At 40.3% G+C, this 23,455-nt stretch overlaps 1 protein-coding gene and 1 long non-coding RNA gene across 4 annotated transcripts in view; one reads left to right on the forward strand and one right to left on the reverse strand.

The window, feature by feature from the left end:
* Window positions 1–23,455, forward strand: part of LOC127570729 (adenylate cyclase type 2-like) — a 390,852-nt gene that overhangs the window by 1,554 nt on the left and 365,843 nt on the right. The window lies entirely within an intron of this gene.
* LOC127570735 (uncharacterized) lies at window positions 82–2,107 on the reverse strand. The gene is made up of 3 exons (XR_007956385.1): window positions 1,996–2,107; window positions 1,345–1,565; window positions 82–298 (listed from the first exon to the last, which is right to left on the reverse strand). It is a non-coding gene; the product is annotated as an uncharacterized LOC127570735 (long non-coding RNA).

Consider the following 23,455-nt stretch of genomic DNA (forward strand, 5'->3'; position numbering starts at 1 on the left):
TCTCGGTTCTGGGGAGCTGATACTTTGATGTCAGTAACATTTACCCCCCCCCCCCCCCGTGTAAAACAGGACCAACGGTGGACAATTGTATGCACAGGTCGGTGGATTGCAGACCGAAGGGCTGAGAGTATGTCCTGGGCGCTTTGTGTTCTTGGGGCAGCTTGTCTGTAGGCTGCACAGAAGGATCCCAGCGCTCGCTGAGTGTCTGCTGTCTGAAGTACTGAATGGCACGGGCTGCTTTGTGATTTGCCTGGTTGTCGCCACTTTCCCAGTTCGGGATGCTACAATCCGACCAACTCTGCCATTAAAAAGACGATATTTGATTGACTCAGCTTTCGATGCATTTAAACCAGTTTAGGGAAGTTCATTGTTGGACTTCCCCTCCTTTCCACCCCTTACCCCCTCTACCCCCTCCCTCTCCCCCAACCCTCTTCCACGCTTCACCCCCTCCCCCTCATCCCCCTCCCCCTCATCCCCCTCCCCCTCATCCCCCTCCCCCTCATCCCCCTCCCCCTCTACCCCCTCCCTCTCCCCAACCCTCTTCCACGCTTCTCCCTCTCCCTCTCCCCCTCCCCTCCCCACCCCTTTCCCCTTCCCACCCCCCTCCCCCTCATCCCCCTCCCCCTCATCCCCCTCCCCCTCATCCCCCTCCCCCTCATCCCCCTCCCCCTCATCCCCCTCCCCCTCTACCCCCTCCCTCTCCCACGCTTCTCCCTCTCCCTCTCCCCCTCCCCTCCCCACCCCTTTCCCCTTCCCACCCCCCTCCCCCTCATCCCCCTCCCCCTCATCCCCCTCCCCCTCATCCCCCTCCCCCTCATCGCCCTCCCCCTCATCCCCACCCCCTTTCCTCTTCCCACCCCTCCCCACCGTCCCCTCCCCTTCCCACCCCTCCCTCTCCCCACCCCCTCTCCCCTACCCCTTCCCCTCCCACTCCCTCTCCCCCTTCCCCACTCCCCTCTCCCCCTCCCCACCCGTCTCTCCCCCTCCCCACCCCTACCTGAACCCCATCCCTTCCTCCCCACCTCTTTCGATCCACATCCTTCCCATCTCGAACTCCCTCCCCATATCCCTCCCGCCTGTACCCATCACGGTCCCATCTAAATCCCCTCCACACATTCCCGTCCGGATCCTACCCCACATCCTTTCCAATTGAAGGCCCGCCCCGCATCCCTATCTTCTAACGACACAAAAGGAGGCAATTCGGCCCTTCAGGTCCATACTGGCTGCTTGGATGGGAATCTCGCCAGTCCCAATCGCGGGTAACCCCTTTCTCACATGCCCTTTTTTTCCCCTGTTGCCACCCGTCTATATTACGAGGTGTTTTACACTGGCCAACTGACCCACCGGCACATCTGTTGTCATCCGGGAGGGAACCCAGGCGATCACAGGGAAAACGTGCAAACTCCACATGGGCAGCGCCCGAGCTCAGGATCGAACTCGAGCCCCTGGAGCCGTGAGGCAGTAGCAGCTCTGAATGTTGCTGCACCGTGGCGTGCTCATCCCCAGCGGGAGAGTGCAAGCGACGCTCCGTCCGATTAATTTGGTGTAAGCACATTATCTCCAAACTAAATCAACAAAAGATAAAGCTGACAGCAAAGTCGATTGTGCCCATTACTCCGCGGGAGAAGCTCTTAATTTAGAATTGTTGAGAATATGGATGGCTATTGTGATGAATGGTTTCGGGATACATTGCACATTGATAAATGGGAATATAGATTCCGAACTAAAAACCCAACCTTCACGCGAAAACAGCCTTTGTCTAGTTTACGATGCGGGCAGGAACCCTGGTATTTTGCAGCGAGTGATTTAGCTGGGTTTGGTGTGCCGCACAATGAAACGGACTTAAATGTAATGATAAGCGAGTCCCAAATACAGTCCGCGCTCAGAAGTTTCTCCTCTGGAAGTGCGGATACTTCCACTAATATCGTATCGTTTCTCTACACAGTGCAGACTGTTAACTTTACCGACTCTCAACCAGGATGGGTTGTTATTTACCTTGCTCTGAGCTAACACTTTATGAATTGTTCTTTCCATCCTGAATCTTTGAACTCGTAAGAAAATCTCTTCTATTAAGTCATCGGAGCAGCAGTCGGCCCTGCGGCCTCACAGCCTGTTCTGCAATTCAGTAAGACCAGAGCTAATCAAATATTTAACACTTTCCCGCCCTGTTACTTTAACATTTGGGTTCGTTGATGATCAAAGTTTTCTCTGCCAAAGCCTCCGCTGTCAGCACATGGGTGGATCATTGTATGTGCACTTGTTTAGTTGTCTAAATGTCACACTACAATACACATACTTTCTCAATCTGAATGTAGTTTGAAGTATTCCCTTGAGTCATTTGCCCTGGTCTATGTTTGTGTGTGATCAGTAGCATGCCTTGTTTGATTTATAAGATAACCATAGAGTAGCATGCAAAAGTTTGGGCACCCCTGGTCAAAATTTCTGTTACTGTGAGTAGTTAAGTGAGTAGAAGATGAACTGATCTCCAAAAGTCAGAAAGTTAAAGATGAAACATTCTTTTCAACATTTTAAGCAAGTCTAGTGTATTATTTTTGCTTTGTACAATTTTGGAGTGAAAAAAGGAAAGGAGCACCATGCAAAAGTTTGGGCACCCCAAGAGATTTCAGCTCTCAGATAACTTTTACTAAGGTCTCAGACCTTCATTAGCTTGTTAGGGCTATGGCTTGTTCACAGTCATCGTTAGGAAAGGCCAGGTGATGCAAATTTCAAAGCTTTTTATAAATACCCTGACTCCTCAAACCTTGTCCCAACAATCAGCAGCCATGGGCTCCTCTAAGCAGCTGCCTAGCACTCTGAAAATTAAAATAAGTGATGCCCACAAAGCAGGAGAAGGCTATAAGAAGATAGCAAAGTGTTTTCACGTAGCCGTCTCCTCAGTTTGTAACATAATTAAGAAATGGCAGTTAACAGGAATGGTGGAGGTCAAGTTGAGGTCTTGAAGACCAAGAAAACTTTCTGACAGAACTGTTCATAGGATTGCAAGAAAGGCAAATCAAAACCCCTGTTTGACTACAAAAGACCTTCAGGAAGATTTAGCAGATTCTGAAGTGGTGATGCACTGTTCTACTGTTCAGCGACACCTGCACAAATATGACCGTTATGGAAGAGTCATCAGAAGAAAACCTTTCCTGCATCCTCACCACAAAATTAAGTGTCAGAAGTTTGCAGAGGAACATCTGAACAAGCCTGATGTATTTTGGAAACAAGTCCTGTGGACTGCTGAAGTTAAAATAGAACTTTTTGGCTGCAATGAACAAAGGTATGTTTGGAGAAAAAAGGGTGCAGAATTTCATGAAAAGAACACCTCCCCAACTGTTAAGCACAGGGGTGGATTGATCATGCTTTGGGCTTGTGTTGCAGCCAGTGGTACGCGGAACATTTCACTGGTAGAGGGAAGAATGAATTCAATTAAATACCAGCAAATTCTGGAAGCAAACATCACACCAAGATGAAAAGAGGATGGCTTCTCCAACAGGTCCAATGATCCTAATCACACCTCAAAATCCATAATGGACTACCTCAAGAGGCACAAGCTGAAGGTTTTGCCATGGCCCTCACAGTCCCCTGATCTAAACATCACTGAAAATCTGTGGATAGACCTCAAAAGAGCAGTGCATGCAAGATGGCTCAAGAATCTCACAGAACTAGAAGCCTTTTGCAAGGAAGAATGGGTGAAAATCCCCCAAACAAGAATTGAAAGACTCTTAGCTGGCTACAGAAAGTGTTTATAAGCTGTGATGCTTGCCAAAGGGGGTGTTACTAAGTACTGACCATGCAGGGTGCCCAAACTTTTTCTTTGGGCCCTTTCCTTTTTTTGTTATTTTGAAACTGTAAAAGATGGAAATAAAAAAGTAATCTTGTTTAAAATATTAAAGAAATGTGTCATCTTTAACTTTATGCCTTTTGGAAATCAGGTCATCGTTTACTTGTTTAGCTATTCACAGTAAGAGAAATTTTGTCCAGGGGTGCCCAAACTTTTGCATGCCACTGTATGTAAGGTGAAAGAAGGGATATTATAAGTCATGGGTGCTCTTCTGTATTTATTAACAATCACTGCCAGTTTGTGTGAAATTCCATTAATAACTGGCATCCTAGAGGGGCTGGTCCTTAGTGTGTTTTACTGTATAGTACAGTTCCTTTATATGGGAGACTCTGAGCACTGAAACTGACAAGTGTTTTCTGTAATATCTGCTGCTAATCTGAATCGTGAAAGATTAACAGTGATTTTGAGTTTGCTGAACCTTTTAAAAGGAAGATAAAACAACTTGAAGCGGCAAATACAAGAGCTTTTATGGACTTGAATGAACTTGTCTATGGCCCGTAAGATTACTGTGTAATGAATTTTTAGAGCAGAGTTTACCACAAACTCATTTTATGTGTCCCCACTGAGAACATTGTGCTCTGCTTCATTCCAATGTTGTCCCCCCCCCCACCCCCACTCTCCCATCCCCTTCGTCCTTTCTCCCCCAAACCAATCATTGCCGTACATCTGTGGAAGTATAATGATGCAGTTCACTGTCAATGAGATTGGCTTGATTACTTCCATGCTTGTGAGGTAGGAATCAAAGAATCATAGGAACTGATGGCTTGGAACAGAGCTATTTCCAGGCTCTGGGCTTTATAAGTTATTGTTGGGCTTTCAAATACTTTTTAACTGTACTGAGGTAGTGAGTTCCAGAATCCTACCACAATTTGGTGAAATCCTCTCTGATCCTTTTACCAATTACCTCAAATCTCTATCCTGTGGTTATTGACCTAAGAAAAATAGGCCTATTTAGGCCTCCCATAGTTTTATACACGTTAAACAAAGCTCAGCTTCTTTCATCACAAGGACATCAATCAGCTTGGCTTAATAACTAAAATTCTCCAGTCAATTTCCTCTATCATGTTTCCACTACTATAATACTGTTTTTCTGTAATATGGCAACCAAAATGGTGCATGCAGACTCTGGTGGTTTCTAAAGTTCTGTGGTCAGTTAGTTCCTTTTCCTGGCTATGTTTGCAGATTTAAGTGTTAGTATAGACCAGGATAATAGCAGAAATGAGAAGTTACATAGTTGAAGGGAAACAGGAAATATTGAGACTTTCAACTGGAACGGAGGAGATTGCAAAGGGGATTTAATAAAGTTTTTGAAGAGCATGTGTAGGGAATGATCATTTCTTCTGCTTCAGAAAAGGATTGTAGGAAATTACCATGAAGAGTGAGGTGAAACCTTTCAACAACCTTCTTCATGTTGATTCCTGGTGTAAATTGGAATTTTTTCCACTAGAAATGATTAATAAAAATATCACTATGTATTTTAAAGGAAATTTAGACAAATAATTGAATCACAGGAAAACATAATCCAATATTCCCTTGGTAGAATCATGGAGTCACACAGCACGGAAACGGGCACTTCAGCCCATTATGTCCACACCAACCATCAAGCAACCATTTACACATATTCCATTGTATGCACCCCAAGTTCCATCAACTCCCCCCCAGATTCTGTCACTCACCTGCACACTAGGGGCAGTTTACAATGGGCAATTCACCAACCAACTTGCCCATCTTTGGGATGTGAGAGAAAAACAGAGCTCCCAGAGGAAAGCCACATGGTCACAAGAAGAATGCGCAAACGGCACACAGGAAAGCACCGGAGGTCGGGACTGAACCAGGCTCGCTGGAGCTATGAGGCAGCAGCTCTGCCAGCTGCACCACTGTGCTGCCAAGTTTTCCTCAAACATTTTCTGATTGTGAAGTTATTTGAATTCTTGCAGACCCTGTTTAAAAAAAAAATCCTTGTACCAAATTCAAACTGAAAGTGTCAAATTTTCATGCTTCATGAATAATTAAATTTACTATTTCCAATTATATCTTTGAAAACAATCAGTAACTTCTATGAACTGTAATAATTTTTGATTAAATTGTGTACACATCTTTGGCAATACATAGTACTCGTGACTAAGCAGTTCAGTTTTGGATCTCCTTGCACTTGGTTATTGACAGTTTTGAGTGTTGATATTTAATGTGTGGGTGTTAGTGCTTTTAAGTACCATTTTCATTCAGAGTTTAATGGAACTTGTGTATAACAATTAATTCAAGTGAATGTGCAGTTTCTTTCGAGTGGTTGAAATATCAAACAGCACGTGATGCACAGATAAAAATAATTGATATACATCCATTAAGCATAAAAACATCAGGAGGTAAGAAATAGATATTATTAAATGTAATGTTCAATGTAACCATTATTATTATTTTATAAATTCTTGATATTACTTGCTGCCACAGATATTTGAAGGTTTAAAGCACACTTTCCAATCAACAATCCTACATCAGTATTTTAGAAATGTAATACCTATTTATGATGCAAAGATCCTTTAACTGAGTTTCCAGAATTTAAAGTACAGTGGAACTGTAAGGCTCCCTAAACAGAGTTTTACACTCCTTTTTACTTCAGTGTGAACTATTGCACAAATCTTAATGATACTCTCCAGACTCCACATTGTTCTTATTCTGTAAAACAGAGCTTTTAGATGTTGTACAATAAAGCATTCTTGTTGAGACCCCTTTTTAATTGCAATGAATAAAATGAGCATGTTGAAGAATGAAATACCACTTAAAGTAGATAAAATTTACTTCTGCCTGCTGTTAGGAGAGACATCAGATTATGTTGACACAGTGTAGTTATCTTCATTAGCATTTGAAACCAGACAAATCTTGTATGTATCCTAAGATTCAAAAACTCACTGTTCAGCTTGTTAGCTGTCTCAGAATAAAGCAAAAGATGGAAATCATTTTATTCCCGGTTACAACAGAAATTTACATTACTTATTTTGTACTGCTTTTCTTTAATATTGTTTCATGGCAGTTATTTAATAAGTAAATATGGAAGCACTTTTTTTGCTGGAATATTAAGACTATGGAATATAAAGAGAAAAAATATTGTGTTGCTTCTCGTGGGTAAGACAAATGCCTGTGTACTTTCTCCACCCCAGTTACTTGAAGAATTGCACAGAATATCTTCCTCCAGTCATGGGCCTAGCCAGATCACGCCAGCATTTGTTTCTTTAGAACATAAGAAACAGGAGCAGGAGTTGGCAATTTGGCAGCTCAAGTCTGCTCTGCCATTTAGCAGGATCTTGACTGATGATCTGCCTCATCTACATTTTCCTGCCCTATTTTCCTGAACGCCTTAATTTCCAGAAACCCATAGATCTCCGCTTTAAATATAATCTCTATACTCTTGGCCTCTGCAGCATTTTGGGTAGACAATTCCAAAAATTCAACACCCTATGAATGAAGAAATTTCACTCATAAATTTCTCCACATTTCAGTCCAAAATACCCTCCCCTTTTAATTTTGAGACTTTGTGACCCCTAGTTCTAGACTGCTCAGCTGGAGGAAATATCGTCCCACGTCTATCTTGTTGATCCCTCTAAAAATGTTGCATGTTTCAATGAGGGTTTGTCTTATTCTTCTAAACATTAGGCAAAAAAGGTCCAGCCCACTCAATCTCTCCTCATGTGACAAATCTGCTTCCCTAGGAGTTCACAGCATTTCTTTTATGGCTAGTATGTCCTTATTTAGGTGAGCAGACCAAGACTGTACATAATACCCTAGGTGTGTTCTCACCAAGGCCCTATGTAATTGATGTGAAACAGCCCTACTCCTGTACTCAAATCCTCTTACAATGTTGGCCAACGAACTGTTTGCCTTCCTAATTGCCATTAGTTTCCAGTAACTTTTGAACATTACCATTTTCCAACCTATTACCATTGAACTTTAGAGCTTTCTATCTGATTTATATTGACAATGGACATTCTCACATTTTTTCACATTGTACTCCATCTACCATGTATTTGCTCCCTCACTTAGCTCCTCTGTAACCCCTTGAAATCTCTTTGCATTTTCATTATTTTTCACACTCCCATTTAGTTGTATGTTATCAGCAGACTTGAGAATGTTATATTTGGTCCCTATGGCCAAATCATTGATATAGCTTGTGAATACTTCACACCCAAACTCCAATCCTTATGGTAACTCACTGGTCACAGCCTACTAACCTGAGAAGACATGTTTATTCCTTTGTTTTCCATCTGTTAGCCTGCTCGCAATCTGCATTAGTATGTTAATGGCAGTTCCACATGCTCTAACTTTGTTCAGCAACTTCAAATATAGAACCTTATCAAACATCTTCTAAAAGTACACCACATTCATCGGTTCTCCCTTACCTACTCTACAAGAGATATCCTCAGGGAACTCCAATAGATTAATCAAATATTATTTCCCTTTCATAAATCCATGTTGACTGTGCTCAATCATTTTATTGCTACAGGTATTACCTTTCTGTTTATACATTCCAACTTTTTCCAACTATCAATGTCAGGTGAACAGGTTCCTCCAGCATTTTGTGTGTGTTGAGGTTGATGGTTCCCTGTTTTTTCTCTATCTGCTCTCTTAAATGATGAGGTCACATTCGCTACACTCCAAATCTGCAGGAATCATTCCAGAATCTCTGGAATTTTAGAAGATGATAACCAGAGCTTTCATTATCTCTTTAGCCCTTTTTAAAACACTGGAATGTAGACCATCAGTTCTTCAGGATATATCAATTTTTAAGTTCATTAGTTTCTCTTGGGTTACTTGTTTATTAATACTGAGTTCCTTCAGCTCCTCACTGGCACTAGACTTGTGCCTTTGTGACTTTCTACTCTTCTATTCCAACCTATATTGATTTCTTTTAGCTTTGTTCTTCCCCCAAAATTGAAGCGCTCTGTCTACCAAAAACTTCCATTATTTTAAAGACTTTGTGGGTGGATCCTCAAGGTTAGCCCCTGTCCTTCTCTATTTAGAGAGAAAAGAGACCCATTCTGTTCAACCTTTCCTGATCAGTATTATCTCACAGCTTTGGATCTTCCTTAACAAAAAATGTTGTACCCACATTAGCACCCCCATTTTGTTTTAATATTATGGTGGCTAGAATTTCATATAGTACCAAAGATTTATACAATTAGTCTAACTCTTCTCTACTTTTTAATTCTGTTATTCTAGAATAGAGATTCCCAAAGTAATTTTGGAATATTCCAGTTCAAACAGATTTGCTTTCTCTGCCCCTCATTTTCGACTCTAATTATAAACATTGAATAAAAGATGATTTGGTTTTAATTTTACTTTGCTACCCCTTCTAACTTTATCACACCTCCCAGTTCAAACACCTAGACTGTAGAAATAAACTGTTTTGCTTAGTTTGCCTTTTTTATGGTCTTAATAAGTGCCCTATTCCAGCCAATTGTGTACTGGTACTTCAAGAGCACACTGCTTCTTTATTGCATGTAGATTTTTATCTTTAGTGATGCCATACTATTTTAGACTAGAGGACAGTACAGTACAAGCCCTTCGGCCCATGTTGTTGTGCCGACCTATGTAAACCTTATCCACATTCTATCTATCCCCTTCTCTACTTCACCTCCCATAACCCTCTATTTTTCTTTCATCCATGTGCCTATCTAAGAGTCTCTTAAAAGACCCTATCATATCACCCCCACCCCCCCACCCCCGGCAGTGCATTGCAGGAAGTGTGGTGACACTTGTGCGCTGCCCCCAGAACATTTTATACAGAAGATGTATTTCACTGTGTTTCAATGTACATGTGACTAAGAAAGATATCTTATTTTACCTACCACTCTCTGTGTAAAAAAAAAAGCAAATCCTACCTCTGACATCCCCCCTGAACTTTCCTCCACTCACCTTAAATGGGTGACCTCTAGTATTGGCCTTTGCTGCCCTGGGGAAAAGATGCTGGCTGGCCACTCTGTCTATGCCTCTCGTAATCTTATGAACCTCTTATCAAGTCGCCTCTCATCCTCTCTCTCTCCAAGGAGAAATGCCCTAATTTACTCAGCATCTCCTCATAATACATGTTCTCCAATCCAGGCAGCATTCTTGTAAATCTCTTCTGCAGCCTTTCCAAAGCTTGTAGACCAAGCACTGTAGACCTTATCATTTGCCAATTATAACCTATTTTACAATTGTCTTGCAGTTTATTGTTGTCCTCGGCAATATTGTCTACACTTCCGCTCCACTCTCTACCTCTGCCTCAAATAATGTCATTTGTAAATTTAGAAACTTTATTTGATTGCAAGGCCTATTTTATTGATATATATTTTGAATGACACTGATCCCACAACTGATCCTTGTGGGAGCATGTTACCAATCTTCTGCCACATTCTGTAGTTATTTATTATCCCCCTCTCTTTGCAGCCACCTAGATGTGCCTTCCATTTGTCCCAAACTCCATGTGCTCTGATTTTAGTTATCGGTCAATAATCTGGTGCCTTTTAAATGAGTTCATATATTTTCAAATTTCACTTTTTGATGCTGCGACCAGATGATCCGTCTCTAAACTGAAGCAAAATAATTACTTCATATTTTTACCACTTTGCTATTTTTGCTTGTGACGTATTCAGAGCCTGTCTTTTCTTTCGGTGCACTTTTTATAGAATCTTTTTCAGTATTCATGGTCTTTAATAATCTTCTTACTTTATCACTTCTTTCACATTGTTATGACATTTCTCCTAACCTCTTTATAAATACCCTGCTGTTCTCCACGTACTTAATCTATTCGTCTTTTTTTGCCCATAATTTTTTTCCCTTGATTTTTCATTCATTCATGGTATTTCATTAATGTTCACTTTATACTTGCTTTACAGAATATGTTTTTCTCTGGATCCAGTGAACACTGTGCTACATGTTCATGTTTGCCAATATTCTTGTCTATTTTGTTTTCTAGATATATATCAGTCTATTAACTTGTCCCTCATCACGTCTATGTCCTTTTCAATTACTATCTTAAATTATTATCCCTTATTTTTACTTCACATTTATGTTCTGGTTCATTCCCCAACTCGAAATCCTCTCTATTGACCTAAAGGATTGAAGAGGAATCCTGTATAAATTTTATGAATTATATTCCCTTTTTGTTTCTTCAGTGACCTTCCTTAAGTCATAAGAAAGGGATGTTCACCGCTGCTTGCACAACATTCAATTCCATTCACATCTCCTCAGCAAATTAAACAGTCCACATCAGCATTCAGCAAGAACTAAACAACATTCAGCCATGCACTAATGAGTGACAAGTGCATTCATGCCACAGAAGTGCTGGTTAATAATTACTTTCCCTCTCCTGCTTCAACAACTCTCAAGGAGCTCGATACCATCCAGGGCAAAGAAGCTCACTTGATTGGTACCTGATCCACCATCTGAAACATTCATTCCCTTAACCCACTTGGTTGTAACTTGTACCATACCTAAAATATATCAGTTACTTGCCTTAGCTGCTCCAACAACATCTCCCAAATATAAAGCCTCTACTAGCATGAAGTACAAGAGCAGAAGGCATACAGTATAGGAGTGCATTGGAAACATATATTGTCATTCCTTCACTGTTGCTGGGTCTAAATTCTGGAACTCCCAACCCAATGGCATTTTGGGAGTACCTTTAAGAAGACTGCAGATGTTCAAGAATTGCCTCACTACCATCTTTCCAAGGACAATTAAGGATAGTTAATAAATGGTGGTTTTGCCAGTGATACCATATCCCAAAAAATTAACAAATAAATAAAAATAGGTTGACTCTCCTCATGATTATTCTATGTTTTATTTTAATCAGTTTCCCAATTTGTTTCCATAATTCCGCAATTATTCCCCCGTCATTCCGCAATTAGGTAGTCAGTCGTCTACATGTAATTGATCCTTTATTATCTTTTATTCTGTCTACATTTGTCTGCTGAAGGCTGTGTCAGTTTTATTACTGATTATCTTTCATTTCAGGCAGTCCATCTTTCATATTTTCCTCTGCTTCTAAATATATACATGTTGCAGTCCTTTAATTCCCACTTCTGATTTTCCTGCAGTCATTTCTCAGTACTGTATTTGATTCCCTGCAATGTACTCTCTCCTCCAGTTCTCCTGAATTTGTTTTAACAGATTCAGTGTGCATTTCTGTAGAGACGATTGGGTACTTCCTCTCACTTTAATTTTACTCATCTGTTTTACATGTGCTCTATGTCTTAATTCCATGGTCAATAATGTTCTCTCTTTGCTGAGTCTCTTCAATGTTTTCCTTTCCTGCTTTTGTTTGTTTCATTTCTGGTTGGTCACTTTCCTTGCCACCTTGCCTGCATCCTCTGCTAACAATTTTAAAGAGTTTGCCACCTCTCTATTATCTCTCCCTGCTTAGGACTTTTAATTCTGATTGAGATTAAGCAGGCCTATTGATTTAGAACAAGTTCAGAACTTAACTTTTGCTCCCATTTTCTCATCGTGATCTGTTACATTGATCGTGCTATTACTATCTTCCTCATTCTTTTAAACTGGTTTTCCTTCACATCCATAGGTTCTTGTGCACTTCAATAATACCCAACGTTCATTTACCCTCAAATTCAAATCAGCCAAATCTCCCCTGCAAAGAAGTTATCAAATATTTTTTTTCTTCCTATGGCATACAAATTAGGAACAAGAGAAGGTCACTTCGCCTCTCACGCCTGCTCAATCTTTCAATAATATCATGGCTGATGTGATTGTAATCTGAATTCTATATTCCAGTCTACCTGTGGTAACCTTTCATCCCCGAGTTTCTATCTACCTCTGCCATAAAAATATTTAAACACTCCACTTTCACAGCCCTTTGAGGAGAGTTTGACCCTCAGAGAAAAAAAACTTCTGCGTTATTTCTGCATTAAATGGTTAATGCCTTATTTTTATAGTGATTGCCCAGTTCCAGATTCTCCCACAAGAGGAAACGTCTTCTCCACATCCACACTGTCAAGATCTCTCAGGATCTTATGCTTCAATCTAGTCAAGTCATGCTCCTCTAAATGTCTACCCGTCCAACTTCTCCTATAAGACAAGCCGCCATTTCAGTGAACCTTCTCTGAACTACCTTCAACACATTAGTATATTCCTTAAATAAGGGAGACTAGTACTCTGCACAATCCTCCTGGTGCAGCCTCAACAATGCTTTCTAGCTGAAACATAAAATTCCTCTTTTTATACTCAATTCCCCTGGCAATAGCTTTCCTAATTACTTTCCTAGTTACCACCTCCATGTTAATTTTTCCACAAATCATACATTAGGACCCCAGATCCCTGTGCATCTTGGAGCTCTGCATTCTCCCACCAGTTAGGTAATTTGCTTTTTATTTTTCCTGCCAAACTGGACAAATTTAGATTTTGCAGATCTTTGCCTACTCCTGTATGTTAATTGCCAATCCCGGAGTACAACCAATTGCAATAATGATTAATGTCATCAGATTTCGATTTTAATGGTCATTAACAAGGCAGTACTTTAAAGTAGCAAATCAGAATCAGTAGAGGCTAATTAAATCTGATTTAGGTTCTGAAGAGAAGATTGAATATTCCAGTTACCACACCAGGCAGTGCGTTATTAGAATGGGTGAGAATTTAAATTTTGGAATCATTCATTACCAAGCATGCATTCTTTCCCTAGTTTTTTTTCTAGGGAAGGAACTATGTACTGTTCTTCCAATATGAAACAGATAAAGAATGACACACATTCTTGACTAATATGTACTTTTAGTTGAAACATCTAGCATTTGAATACTGGCATGTATAAAATGGCCTGTGTATATGAAAGCCAAAGTTTTTTCTTCTTTTTCTTTTCAATCTTTTTATTAGTTTCCAAATTAATACAGATTAATATAGAACATCGATGATTGTACATGGAATACAAAGAGATCAAGAGAACAATCATGGCATAGATAATCATAAAGAATAATAAAATATAAAAAAAGTCTTTAGATCTCACGATCTTTTAGTAGATGAATATAATATAAAAGAAGGGAAAGAACAAAGTTTTCTATGTTAATGTTCAGTTTCTTCCTTTGTGGTTTCAGCTTAATTAACATAGTAGAGTTGTGTTTCAAGTTCTTGTTATGTAGAGGAATGGGAAGAGAATGTAAAATGGGTGTGAGACGTGTTTGTTTGCACGAGAGGCAGGCTCTGGCTGTTCAACTCAGTAATCTCCTTGGGAATAAAGCAAATTTGCAATTTCCAGAAAATGTGCTTTTGCAGAAAGACAGAGATGGGAAAATGTAACTTCAAAATTTTCCTGCTAGGTTTATATTTATCACATGATTACCTAAAATACAGGCACCCAAATGAGCTAGTGAAGCTCTGGAAATAATGATATGATCTACAAGAGCTTCATTCAAACAGGGATGGTTAGTGAAAATTGATTTTACAAATGAATGCCTGCTTCCCAGGCAGCTGTCATGACTCTTAATGACCAGTTTCACTTGACAGGAAACTAAAAGAGTGTTTCCCGGGAGACTAAATTGTCCTTTTTAACTCTTACTTCTCAAGGTATTGAGATAGATAAACAGTGACTAAGTGAAAATACAATGAAGCTCCTATATTCGTGAAACAGTTAGTGATTATTGATTACTGTGACAGTTCGAGCATCATAATGCAAATGAAGTCAACTGATCAATGATGATTAGTGCAGAACTTAGGTTAAAACAGACATTCTAGAACACTGAATTTCATATGTTTTGTACACGGAAGTGCATCTTGTGATAAGTCTTCCAAGAATCTCTATTTTAGTTTCTGAAAAATAGGCCATCTATTTAAAGGAAAACTAATTGTTGCAAAGAGGATTTTTGATACAATGTTTTAGTCAGAAGCAGGCACTCTGTACTGAATTCTATCATTAAAAGAGATTATTGGGTGGACAGAGGAGAAGGTTCAAGGACATGCTCAGAGCCTGCTTGAGGAAATATAACATCCTCACTTAGGAATTCTTGGCCCATGACTGCTCAAAGGGGAGAAAGAGTATTCAGGATGGTATTGAGTATCTCAAGACTATGCACAAGAAGCCCAGTGTAATTGGGGAGGGAATGTATCATCACACAAAAGGCCCGATTGCCCATGTGTCAGGCTCCTCTTACCCATCTGTGAAAGAATCTGCAGTTTTACATTGGAATCCTCAAAAGGAATACAAGCAAGTCATCCAGGATCTCAAGGAACTGCGAGAGAGAGAGAGAGAGAGAGAGAATAGGTTCCAAGTATGATTGCATGATTGATTATTGAGAAGCCAGAGAAATACACAGAAGCTTTCCTCAGCAGATTAATGGATAGAGAGCATCTAATGAAGTTTGGATGACACATAATCTTTGAAAGGAATAAGACTTGGTAATGACTGACATTGACAGTACAGCAGCATAAGTGCCCACTGACCTGGATCATTCATTACTTATTAACTTGGATCCATGAGTAACCATACAGAGACCTTTTAAGTTCACATTATTTTCCTCTTGGATTCTCTTGATCACCTGTCATAGACTTCACATTTAACCTTCAAAAAGCATAAATATAAGCAATATCTCCAATATGCTTTCATTCTTCTGCTAATGCTACAGAGGATGATAGGGATAATCTCCATGGAAATTCAATTATAACTGCACTGTGGGGTTGGGGGTGAAGGGGGGGGGGGCACAAGTACACCATAGTCAGATCCTCACAGTATATGTGAAGGATTCTGTGCAGTCATTATGTTTCCATTAATTAACTGAAACCACAATAAAACTATGAATGAAATTGGAATATCAGTATAATGACACATGAACAACTGGTTCTTGTTTTAAACATTTCTACTATTCTTCTGAGGACAAACAACCTCACATTTGTCTAGTTAAGCTTCATGTACAGGGTGATTGAAATCTGATTTTCATTTGAAGATTCTGCTGATCATTAGCAGAAAATTAAGCTCTGAGAGTTGGGTAGGATCTAGGTGCAATTTTGGAGCATTTATCATCATTACAATAATGGATCATCCTTGAGGGGGGTTTTGAGAAAAGGGCCAACAAACAAGGCACAACAATAGCTGAAGTAATTTCTCAGAACCATTACTACTTGGGAACCTGCGTTTACAAAACTCACTCCTCTTGTATCTGAACCTACATGCTTTGTGAAATGGATGGCAGAGTTTTACTATGCTATAGTACAACCTGCAAATATTACCACGAATGTAAGTTGTAATTCCTGCGGGACTGACCATTACCAATAGATGATTCTTACCATCCTTTAGCAGTAGTAGGTAGCAGTGGAAGGGCGATACCTGCCTGACATATTTTTCTGGTGTAAGTATATGAAGCTGGTGACAAGTATTATTTGCAAGGCATAAACCGATGTCAAATTTACTATCAGTACTGATGGGGTACAAAATTCATCACTGGAGTGCTCTTGAATGTATGGCATTGTAGATGACATATATGAGAATCAGAAAATTGCACATCAACTACAATCATGCCTATGCAATCACAAAGAGTGGACTAATCAATGGTCAGGTGGCAACAAAGCAGAGAAATGCCAATCCATCAACCCATGGCCAGTTGTTTGAAAACTGTAGGTAGTGGTAATCCGTGGTGTTCTGATTACTGAAAGTGGATGAGACTTTAATGATATCTTTTGAAATTGAGGCATAATTATTTTGCCAGGTAAATCTATGAGTCATGTAAGTAATCTTTTTCAATTTTACATTTGAGAACTAGATGACATATGTAAAATTTAGACTTGTCGCTTGCATTTTTCAGTTAACTTTAAAAGTAAAGCCCTGAAATGCAATTTCTTGGTACCTTTAATTATATAATAACAGTTTAAATCATTACAGGCTCAAATGTAGATTATACGTATTAACAACACAGCCTTGGCTTCCCTGGTGTTTTTATGAAATTGCCAGCATTGCTCAATAATTACCACCACACTCACTACAGAAAGTTGAACTTGGTAATTAATAGTGCAGAGACCCCTTTTAGTGACCTGATGATGGTTAATAATTTCCAATCAACCTCTCTGATTCAGAAATCAAACGGTCTAAATTGTGGAGTTTCAAAATGGTTATTTAAGTATTTTAAATTTTATTCATTCTCCTGTTTTTTTTTTGCATTGACCTCAGCAGATTAAAATTAGGTAGGACTTGAAACCCACATTCATCGTTTTCTTATAGATTCTCCCAGATGAAATCACAATTTAACTCTATAAATATATGAAGTAACTTTCAAAATGCCCTTGATATTGTCTATTTGTTTCTTGATATGTTTGTTGACAGAGACTCCTAACTACAATCAGCCAATATTGGGTTTGTTGATGAAAATTCCTTCTGAGAACTCAGGCATTAGTTATTAAATTGTCTTTAGTTTTATTCCAATGCCAGCAAAAATCTGCTGGGAAACATTTGATCTATTCTGGAGCTACTACAGACTGAACATTTTAGAGCTTGGTTATTATCAAGATGTTCAACACTGAGAGATTAGCAGAACATCTAATTCCCCATCCTCCTCTCCCACACAATGGAGAAATGATTCAAATGTTCAGAAAAAGCCAATCAACTTTACTAAAGGAAACATGGTGCTTTGGTTATGCTTGGGCAACGAAACCTAACTTTTCCATTCTAAAAATCCATTCGTCTCTGTCTTGTATAAACTCAGTGGCTAAGACTTCACAACCCACTTGGACAGAGAATTCCTGTGTGAAGAATTCCTTCTCATTTCAGTCCTAAATGCTTGACCCCTTATTTTGAGTTCCTCCACACAAAAAGCTGGAGGAACTCAGCGGGTCAGTTGGCAACTATGGAGGGAAATGGACAGTTGACGTTTCTGGTTGAGACCCTTCATCAGGACTGGAAAGAAAGAGAGGAGATAGTCAGTGTAAAAAGGTGGGGCTAAGGGGTGAAGCAAGAGCTGGCACGTGGTAGGTGGATCCAGGTGAGTTGGATGATCGGCAGGTGAGGGAGGGGAGAGAGTTGGAACGATGCAAGAAGCTGGGAGGTGAAAGGTGGAAGTGACAAAGGGCTGAAGAAGGTGGAATCTGATAGGAGAGGACAGTGGACCATGGAATAATGGGCAAGAGATGGAGTGATGGGGGCCGATGGGATAAGGGAAAAAAAAGGGCAGAGGGAGGTGGTTACCGGAAGTTACAGAAATTGATGTTCATGCCGTCAGGTTGGAGACTACAAAGACAGAATATGACATGCTGTTCTTCTAATCTCAGTTTAGCCTCAATGTGGCAGTAGAGGAGGCCGTGGACTAAGATGTCCGTGTGGGAATGGGAAGTGGAATTAAAATGGCTGGCTACCAGGGAGATCCCGGCTGGTACAGCGGACGGCGTGAAGGGGCCCCTACACCTGCTCCCTCACCACCATTCAGGGCCCTAAACAGTCCTTCCAGGCGAGGCAGTCCTTGACATGTGAATCATTCAGTGTCATCGGAGAGACCCAATGCAGATTGGGGGATTGCTTCATCGAGCACCTTTGCTCTGTCCGTCATACCAGCCATGATCTCCATATCTTTATATCTTTAAGCCACTGATAAGTCCACTGAAACATATTCTGGGTATATTCAGTTATATCAGACTCTGAACCAGCTGCCCCTCACAAATTGCCCAGTGTACCTCTGTGCACACACACGGGCTGTTACCTGTGTTTCTTTCTCCACAAACGCTGTTTACCCAATTGATTTTGCAGATGCTGGAAATCTGAAATAAAAATGGAAAATGCTGTAAACACTCAGTAGATCAGGCAGCATCTGTGGAAGGGGAAATGTTAACTGTTTCTCTTCCCACAGATGCTGAGCATTTTTATAATTTTCTGGTTGTCCAGTTGCTTATTTCTAGCATTTTCTGTCCATCATCTGCAGCATTTTATCTATCCAATTACAGTAGCTTTTCATAGAAGTGTTAGTCTGTAATATACTTTTTGAATTTTTCGTCTAAATTGAACTTTTGCAGTTCGCGATTTCTTGTCTCCGGCCTCTCTGCATAGCAACAATAGAAACGTTAATTCTCCTGAAATCAGCCGGATTATGAATTCTGGGTCAATTTATTGTGGAAAATGGTTATGTTTTCATACTTGGCTTTTTCTCACCAATCGCAATTCACAGTATCTTTTGAGCACAAATTAGGAGTGGATGAGCTGCTGATTTTTTTAGGTGGGGGGAGCGATGTAATCTCTGCATACTACCCCGTACATCCTCATTTCTGTTTTATTTTCAACAACTATCTTTCTTGCTCCGTAGTCTTGTAGATTTATGCTCTGTTTTACATATTAATATATTGAGCAATTTTTAAACGTACTGAATAATCCTTTAAAAGCCCTGGGCCTTATCTATTAAATTGGACCGTAGCATACCATCTGTCCATATTAATCTGACTGCTGAGATTGAATTATGTCACTGGATCTCCATATAAACAATTGAACAGAAGGAGCTCATTAAGAATTGAGATCAGAAAATAAGGCATTAAATTATAGCATAATCATATGTAAAGGGCTATTTGGTTATAATATCTTTTTCATTCTGCAACTAGATGGACATTTTGCCATTCAAACATCAACTGGTGGTGCATTAATATCGCAAATAACATCAAAGTGTTTAAAACAGTATTTGGTGTAGAAGTGCATGTTGCCAGCTCCAGTTGAAGACCAACCAAGGTGCTGACAAATGATACACTTGAGTAGTTTCAGAGAATGGTTTAGTCTGGTGCCTGTTAAGAGGGGAGTTTTCCTGAATACCTTCTGCATGGAATCTCAGAGTTTCCTGTCCTTTGCAGGGGGATATACTGAGACTTCCATGTAGAACTGTCAGGTCTTCCTCGGGAAAATCCATGTCAATAAATTTGGGTTATGTAAATATTATAATATGGATGTGGTAAAGTCATAAAATATGCAAAATAACTCTAGTTTTCTCTCAAATTTAGGAACATTGGCACATTATGATACTGTTGTTAATTTGCTTTGTTTGTAGTGCACACATGATCCGACATCCCAAAGCACACCAGGTTTTGGCTGAACCGGTGAACACAACGTGATGTGGCCATTACTAGTTCAATTCTTATCTGCTCAGCTGTGGTCAGAACATCACCTTCAGTGCTTTGTGTTTTTTTGGCATCCTCCTGGCGTTTCCAGAGGCTCTGTCTTTGGTCACCTCCCACGTCTCTTCTTCATGCTGCACCTTGGTCACTGCATCCAAAATCACAGCATTAATTTCTACAGAAAACTGATTGTGCAATTTGATCTCGTCACTTCTTGACCTCTTCACTGTCTCTAATTTTGTTGTACCGACAGTCCAATGTTCAAGACTGGATGAGCAGAAATTCCCTTCTATCTGCAAGTGTGAGGTTTTGCACTTTGGGAGGTCAAATGAAAAAAAGGAAATATACAGTTAATGATAAGCCCCTTGATAGCATTGAAGTACAGAGGGATCTTGGGGTCCAAGTCTATCGTTCAACTGAAAGTAGCTATGCAGGTGAATAAAGTGGTAAAGAAGACATATAGCATACCTGCCTTCATTGATAGGAATGTTGAGTCTAAGTGTAAGGAAGTCATACTTCAGCTGTATAAAACTTTAGTCAGACTGCACTTGGAGTATTGGGTGCAATTCTGGTCACCCCATTACAGGAAGGATGTGGGGACTGTAGAAAGGGTTCAGAAGTGGTTTACCAGGATGCTGCCTGGATTAGAGGGTATGAGCTATCAGGAAAGGTTGAATAAATTTGGGCTGTTCTCCCTGGAGCATTGGAGGTTGAGGGGAGACCTGATAGAAGTTTTTTAAATTATGAGAGACACAGATGGGGTAGACAGTCTGAATCTTTTCCCCAGGGAGAAAATTCAAACACCAGAGGGCATGCTTTTAAGGTTAGACGGGGGAAGTTTAAAGGTGACGTGAGGAGCAAGTTTTTTTTATGCAGAGAGTGGTGGGTGCCTGGAATCAGTTACCAGGGGTAGGAGTGGAAGCAGGCAGTTTGGTGGAGTTTAAGAGGCTTTTAGATAGACACATGAATATGAAGGGAATGGAAGGATATGGTTGATACACAGGAAGAGGACATTTAGTATAAATTGGCATCAAGATCGGCACAACAGCATTGGTCAAACGGACTGTCCAGTGCTGTACTGTTCTCCGTTCTATGTTAAATATAAGGAAGAAGCTCCTCAGCCACTGGGTCCATTCCCCACCCTGCCAACTGTTAAAGACTAAACCTGATTGTTAAGAATCTCAACGTCATATTTGACCCCAAGATGATCTTCTGGGTATTTATTGGCACCATCACTCATTTCACTTTGAAGATCATCCAACTCTGCCCCCACCCCAGCTCGCCTGCTGCTGGAATCCATAACCAGGCCTTTGCTTCTTCTAGATTTGACTATTCCAATTTTTCCCTGAACAGCTTCCATCCTCCATTAGGGACACTATCATCTCTGACCTACATTGACTCCCATTCTGAAATGCCATATATAAATATGTAAATATTCAAATTTGTTTTCAAATCCTTCCATGAACTCACCCCTCTCTATTTCCTTAATCTCCTCTGGTCTTTTGAATCCTCTGAGATTTCTGGAATTGTCCAGTTCTTGTGTACCCCTGATTTTATAGGCCATGGTTAGTGCTTTGTCTTGAGGTGCCTTGGTTCTAGAAATCCCTCAGCAAACTTCTCCATCTCTCAATATCTCCTTCTTCCTTTTAAGATCTTCTTAAAACTCACCTGCTTGGCTGAGCTTTTGGCTATCTTTTCTATCTATCTACACTTGTGAAATCTTTTGCAATATTTTACTGTATTAGTGGTGCTGCATGGATACAAATGGTTGATAAACCAGAAACCAGCATATTTTTCCTTATTTTAGTTATAAAGTTCTGATGTCCGCAATTGTAGAAAAATGGGAAACTTCCATTCTATGTTTAATCACAATGATGTTTTATTTGAAAATGCCTAATTGAAATAGATGAATTTCATTGAGATAAAATACATTGATTTTCTTAATCTCATACAATTGTTATAGCACAGAAGGAGGCTATTTGGCTGAACAGGTTTCTTGAAGAAAATTAAACAAGAAGGTTCAGATTGTAGTAGTTCTGAATGTTTTTATGCCTAATGAAGTTTGAATATAACCAGTGCAGTATAATATTGAGGACATTAATTTGGCTGTTTCCAGTTGAATTTCCCTCCACTGGCCCCCAAGCAAGGTTGACAGAAAGTAAAGCACTATTCTTGAAATGAGGAGCTATTCTGCCTCCCCATTTCCAGTCAGTTTTCCACAGGGCTGGTTCCATTAAAAAAAACTCCAGGTGTTTGTTCATGGAATTCTATAAATGTACAGCACAGAATGAATCAATTTTGCATGTTGTGCCTTGCTGACTAAAAAATACTATACAGGTAAATTTAAATTGGTAAATTTGTTTATTATTGTCATATGTACTGAGGTACAGTGTACAACTGGTTTTGCATGCTATCCATACAGATCATTTCATCACATCAGCACATTGAGGTAGTACAAGGGAAAAGCAATAACAGAATGCAGAATATAGTGTTACAGTTACAGAAGAAAGTGCAGTGCAGGCAGATAATAAGGTGCAAGGCCATCATGAGATAGATTGTGAGGTCAAGAGTCCATCTTATCGTACAAGAGGTCTGCTTAATAGATAAGATCTTTATTAGTCACATGTACATCAAAACACACAGTGAAATACATCTTTTGCGTAGAGTGTTCTGGGGACAGCCCGCAAGTGTCGCCACGCTTCAGGCGCCAACATAGAATGTCCACAATTTCCTAACCTGTACGCCTTTGGAATGTGGGAGGAAACCAGAGCACCCGGAGGAAACCCACGCAGACACGGGGAGAACGTACAAACTCCTTACAGACAGTAGCCGGATTTGAACCCGGGTCGCTGGCGCTGTAAAGCATTATGCTAACCACTATGCTACTGTGCCTTATAACAGCAGGGTAGAAGATGTCCTTGAGCCTGGCGGTATGTGCTTTCAGGTTAATTTCACTTCCTGGCTTTCAGGAGCGTGTAGATAATGGCACATCAACTCGAGGATTTCTGCCGATATTGTCCTTTTCAGTTAATGAGTTCCACACCCCCAATATTCTTTAGGTGAAAATATTTCTTCAACTCTCTTCTAATATATGAATCCATGGCTTTAGGTTATTGACTGGAGGTTTGCTCCGGTATAAGATTGGAGCCTAGCCTGGACCTGACCCCACCCGACCAGAGAAATTCTTAACCTGGCCCGAGCCCGAGACCTTGTGGTTTTTTTCCACTCTCAATCCAGTCATCACTGTGAGTCTAGCAGTCTTGAATATGCTGTTCACAAGCGGTGATGTAGGTAAGTTACCTGACATGTATACGGTGTTGGGTCTGACCAGTGAGATGTGACCTATCCGGAACCCAAATGTTTTGTTGGCAAATACATCCAACCAGGCTCAAGTCCATCAGATCCTGCTGGGCTCTAATGTTGACCTATCCACAGTGATTCTTCAGCCTGCTGATAATCTGACACTTCTTTATAGCAAGCTAATCAAATTGTTTGACAGGCTGTCTAGCAATATCTCTTTTCCCACAGAATACTGACAGAAGATTGATACGGGTGCTGCTTTCTCTATCT

Source organism: Pristis pectinata, chromosome 5, assembly GCF_009764475.1.
Source record: "Pristis pectinata isolate sPriPec2 chromosome 5, sPriPec2.1.pri, whole genome shotgun sequence".
Lineage (NCBI taxonomy): Eukaryota > Metazoa > Chordata > Chondrichthyes > Rhinopristiformes > Pristidae > Pristis > Pristis pectinata.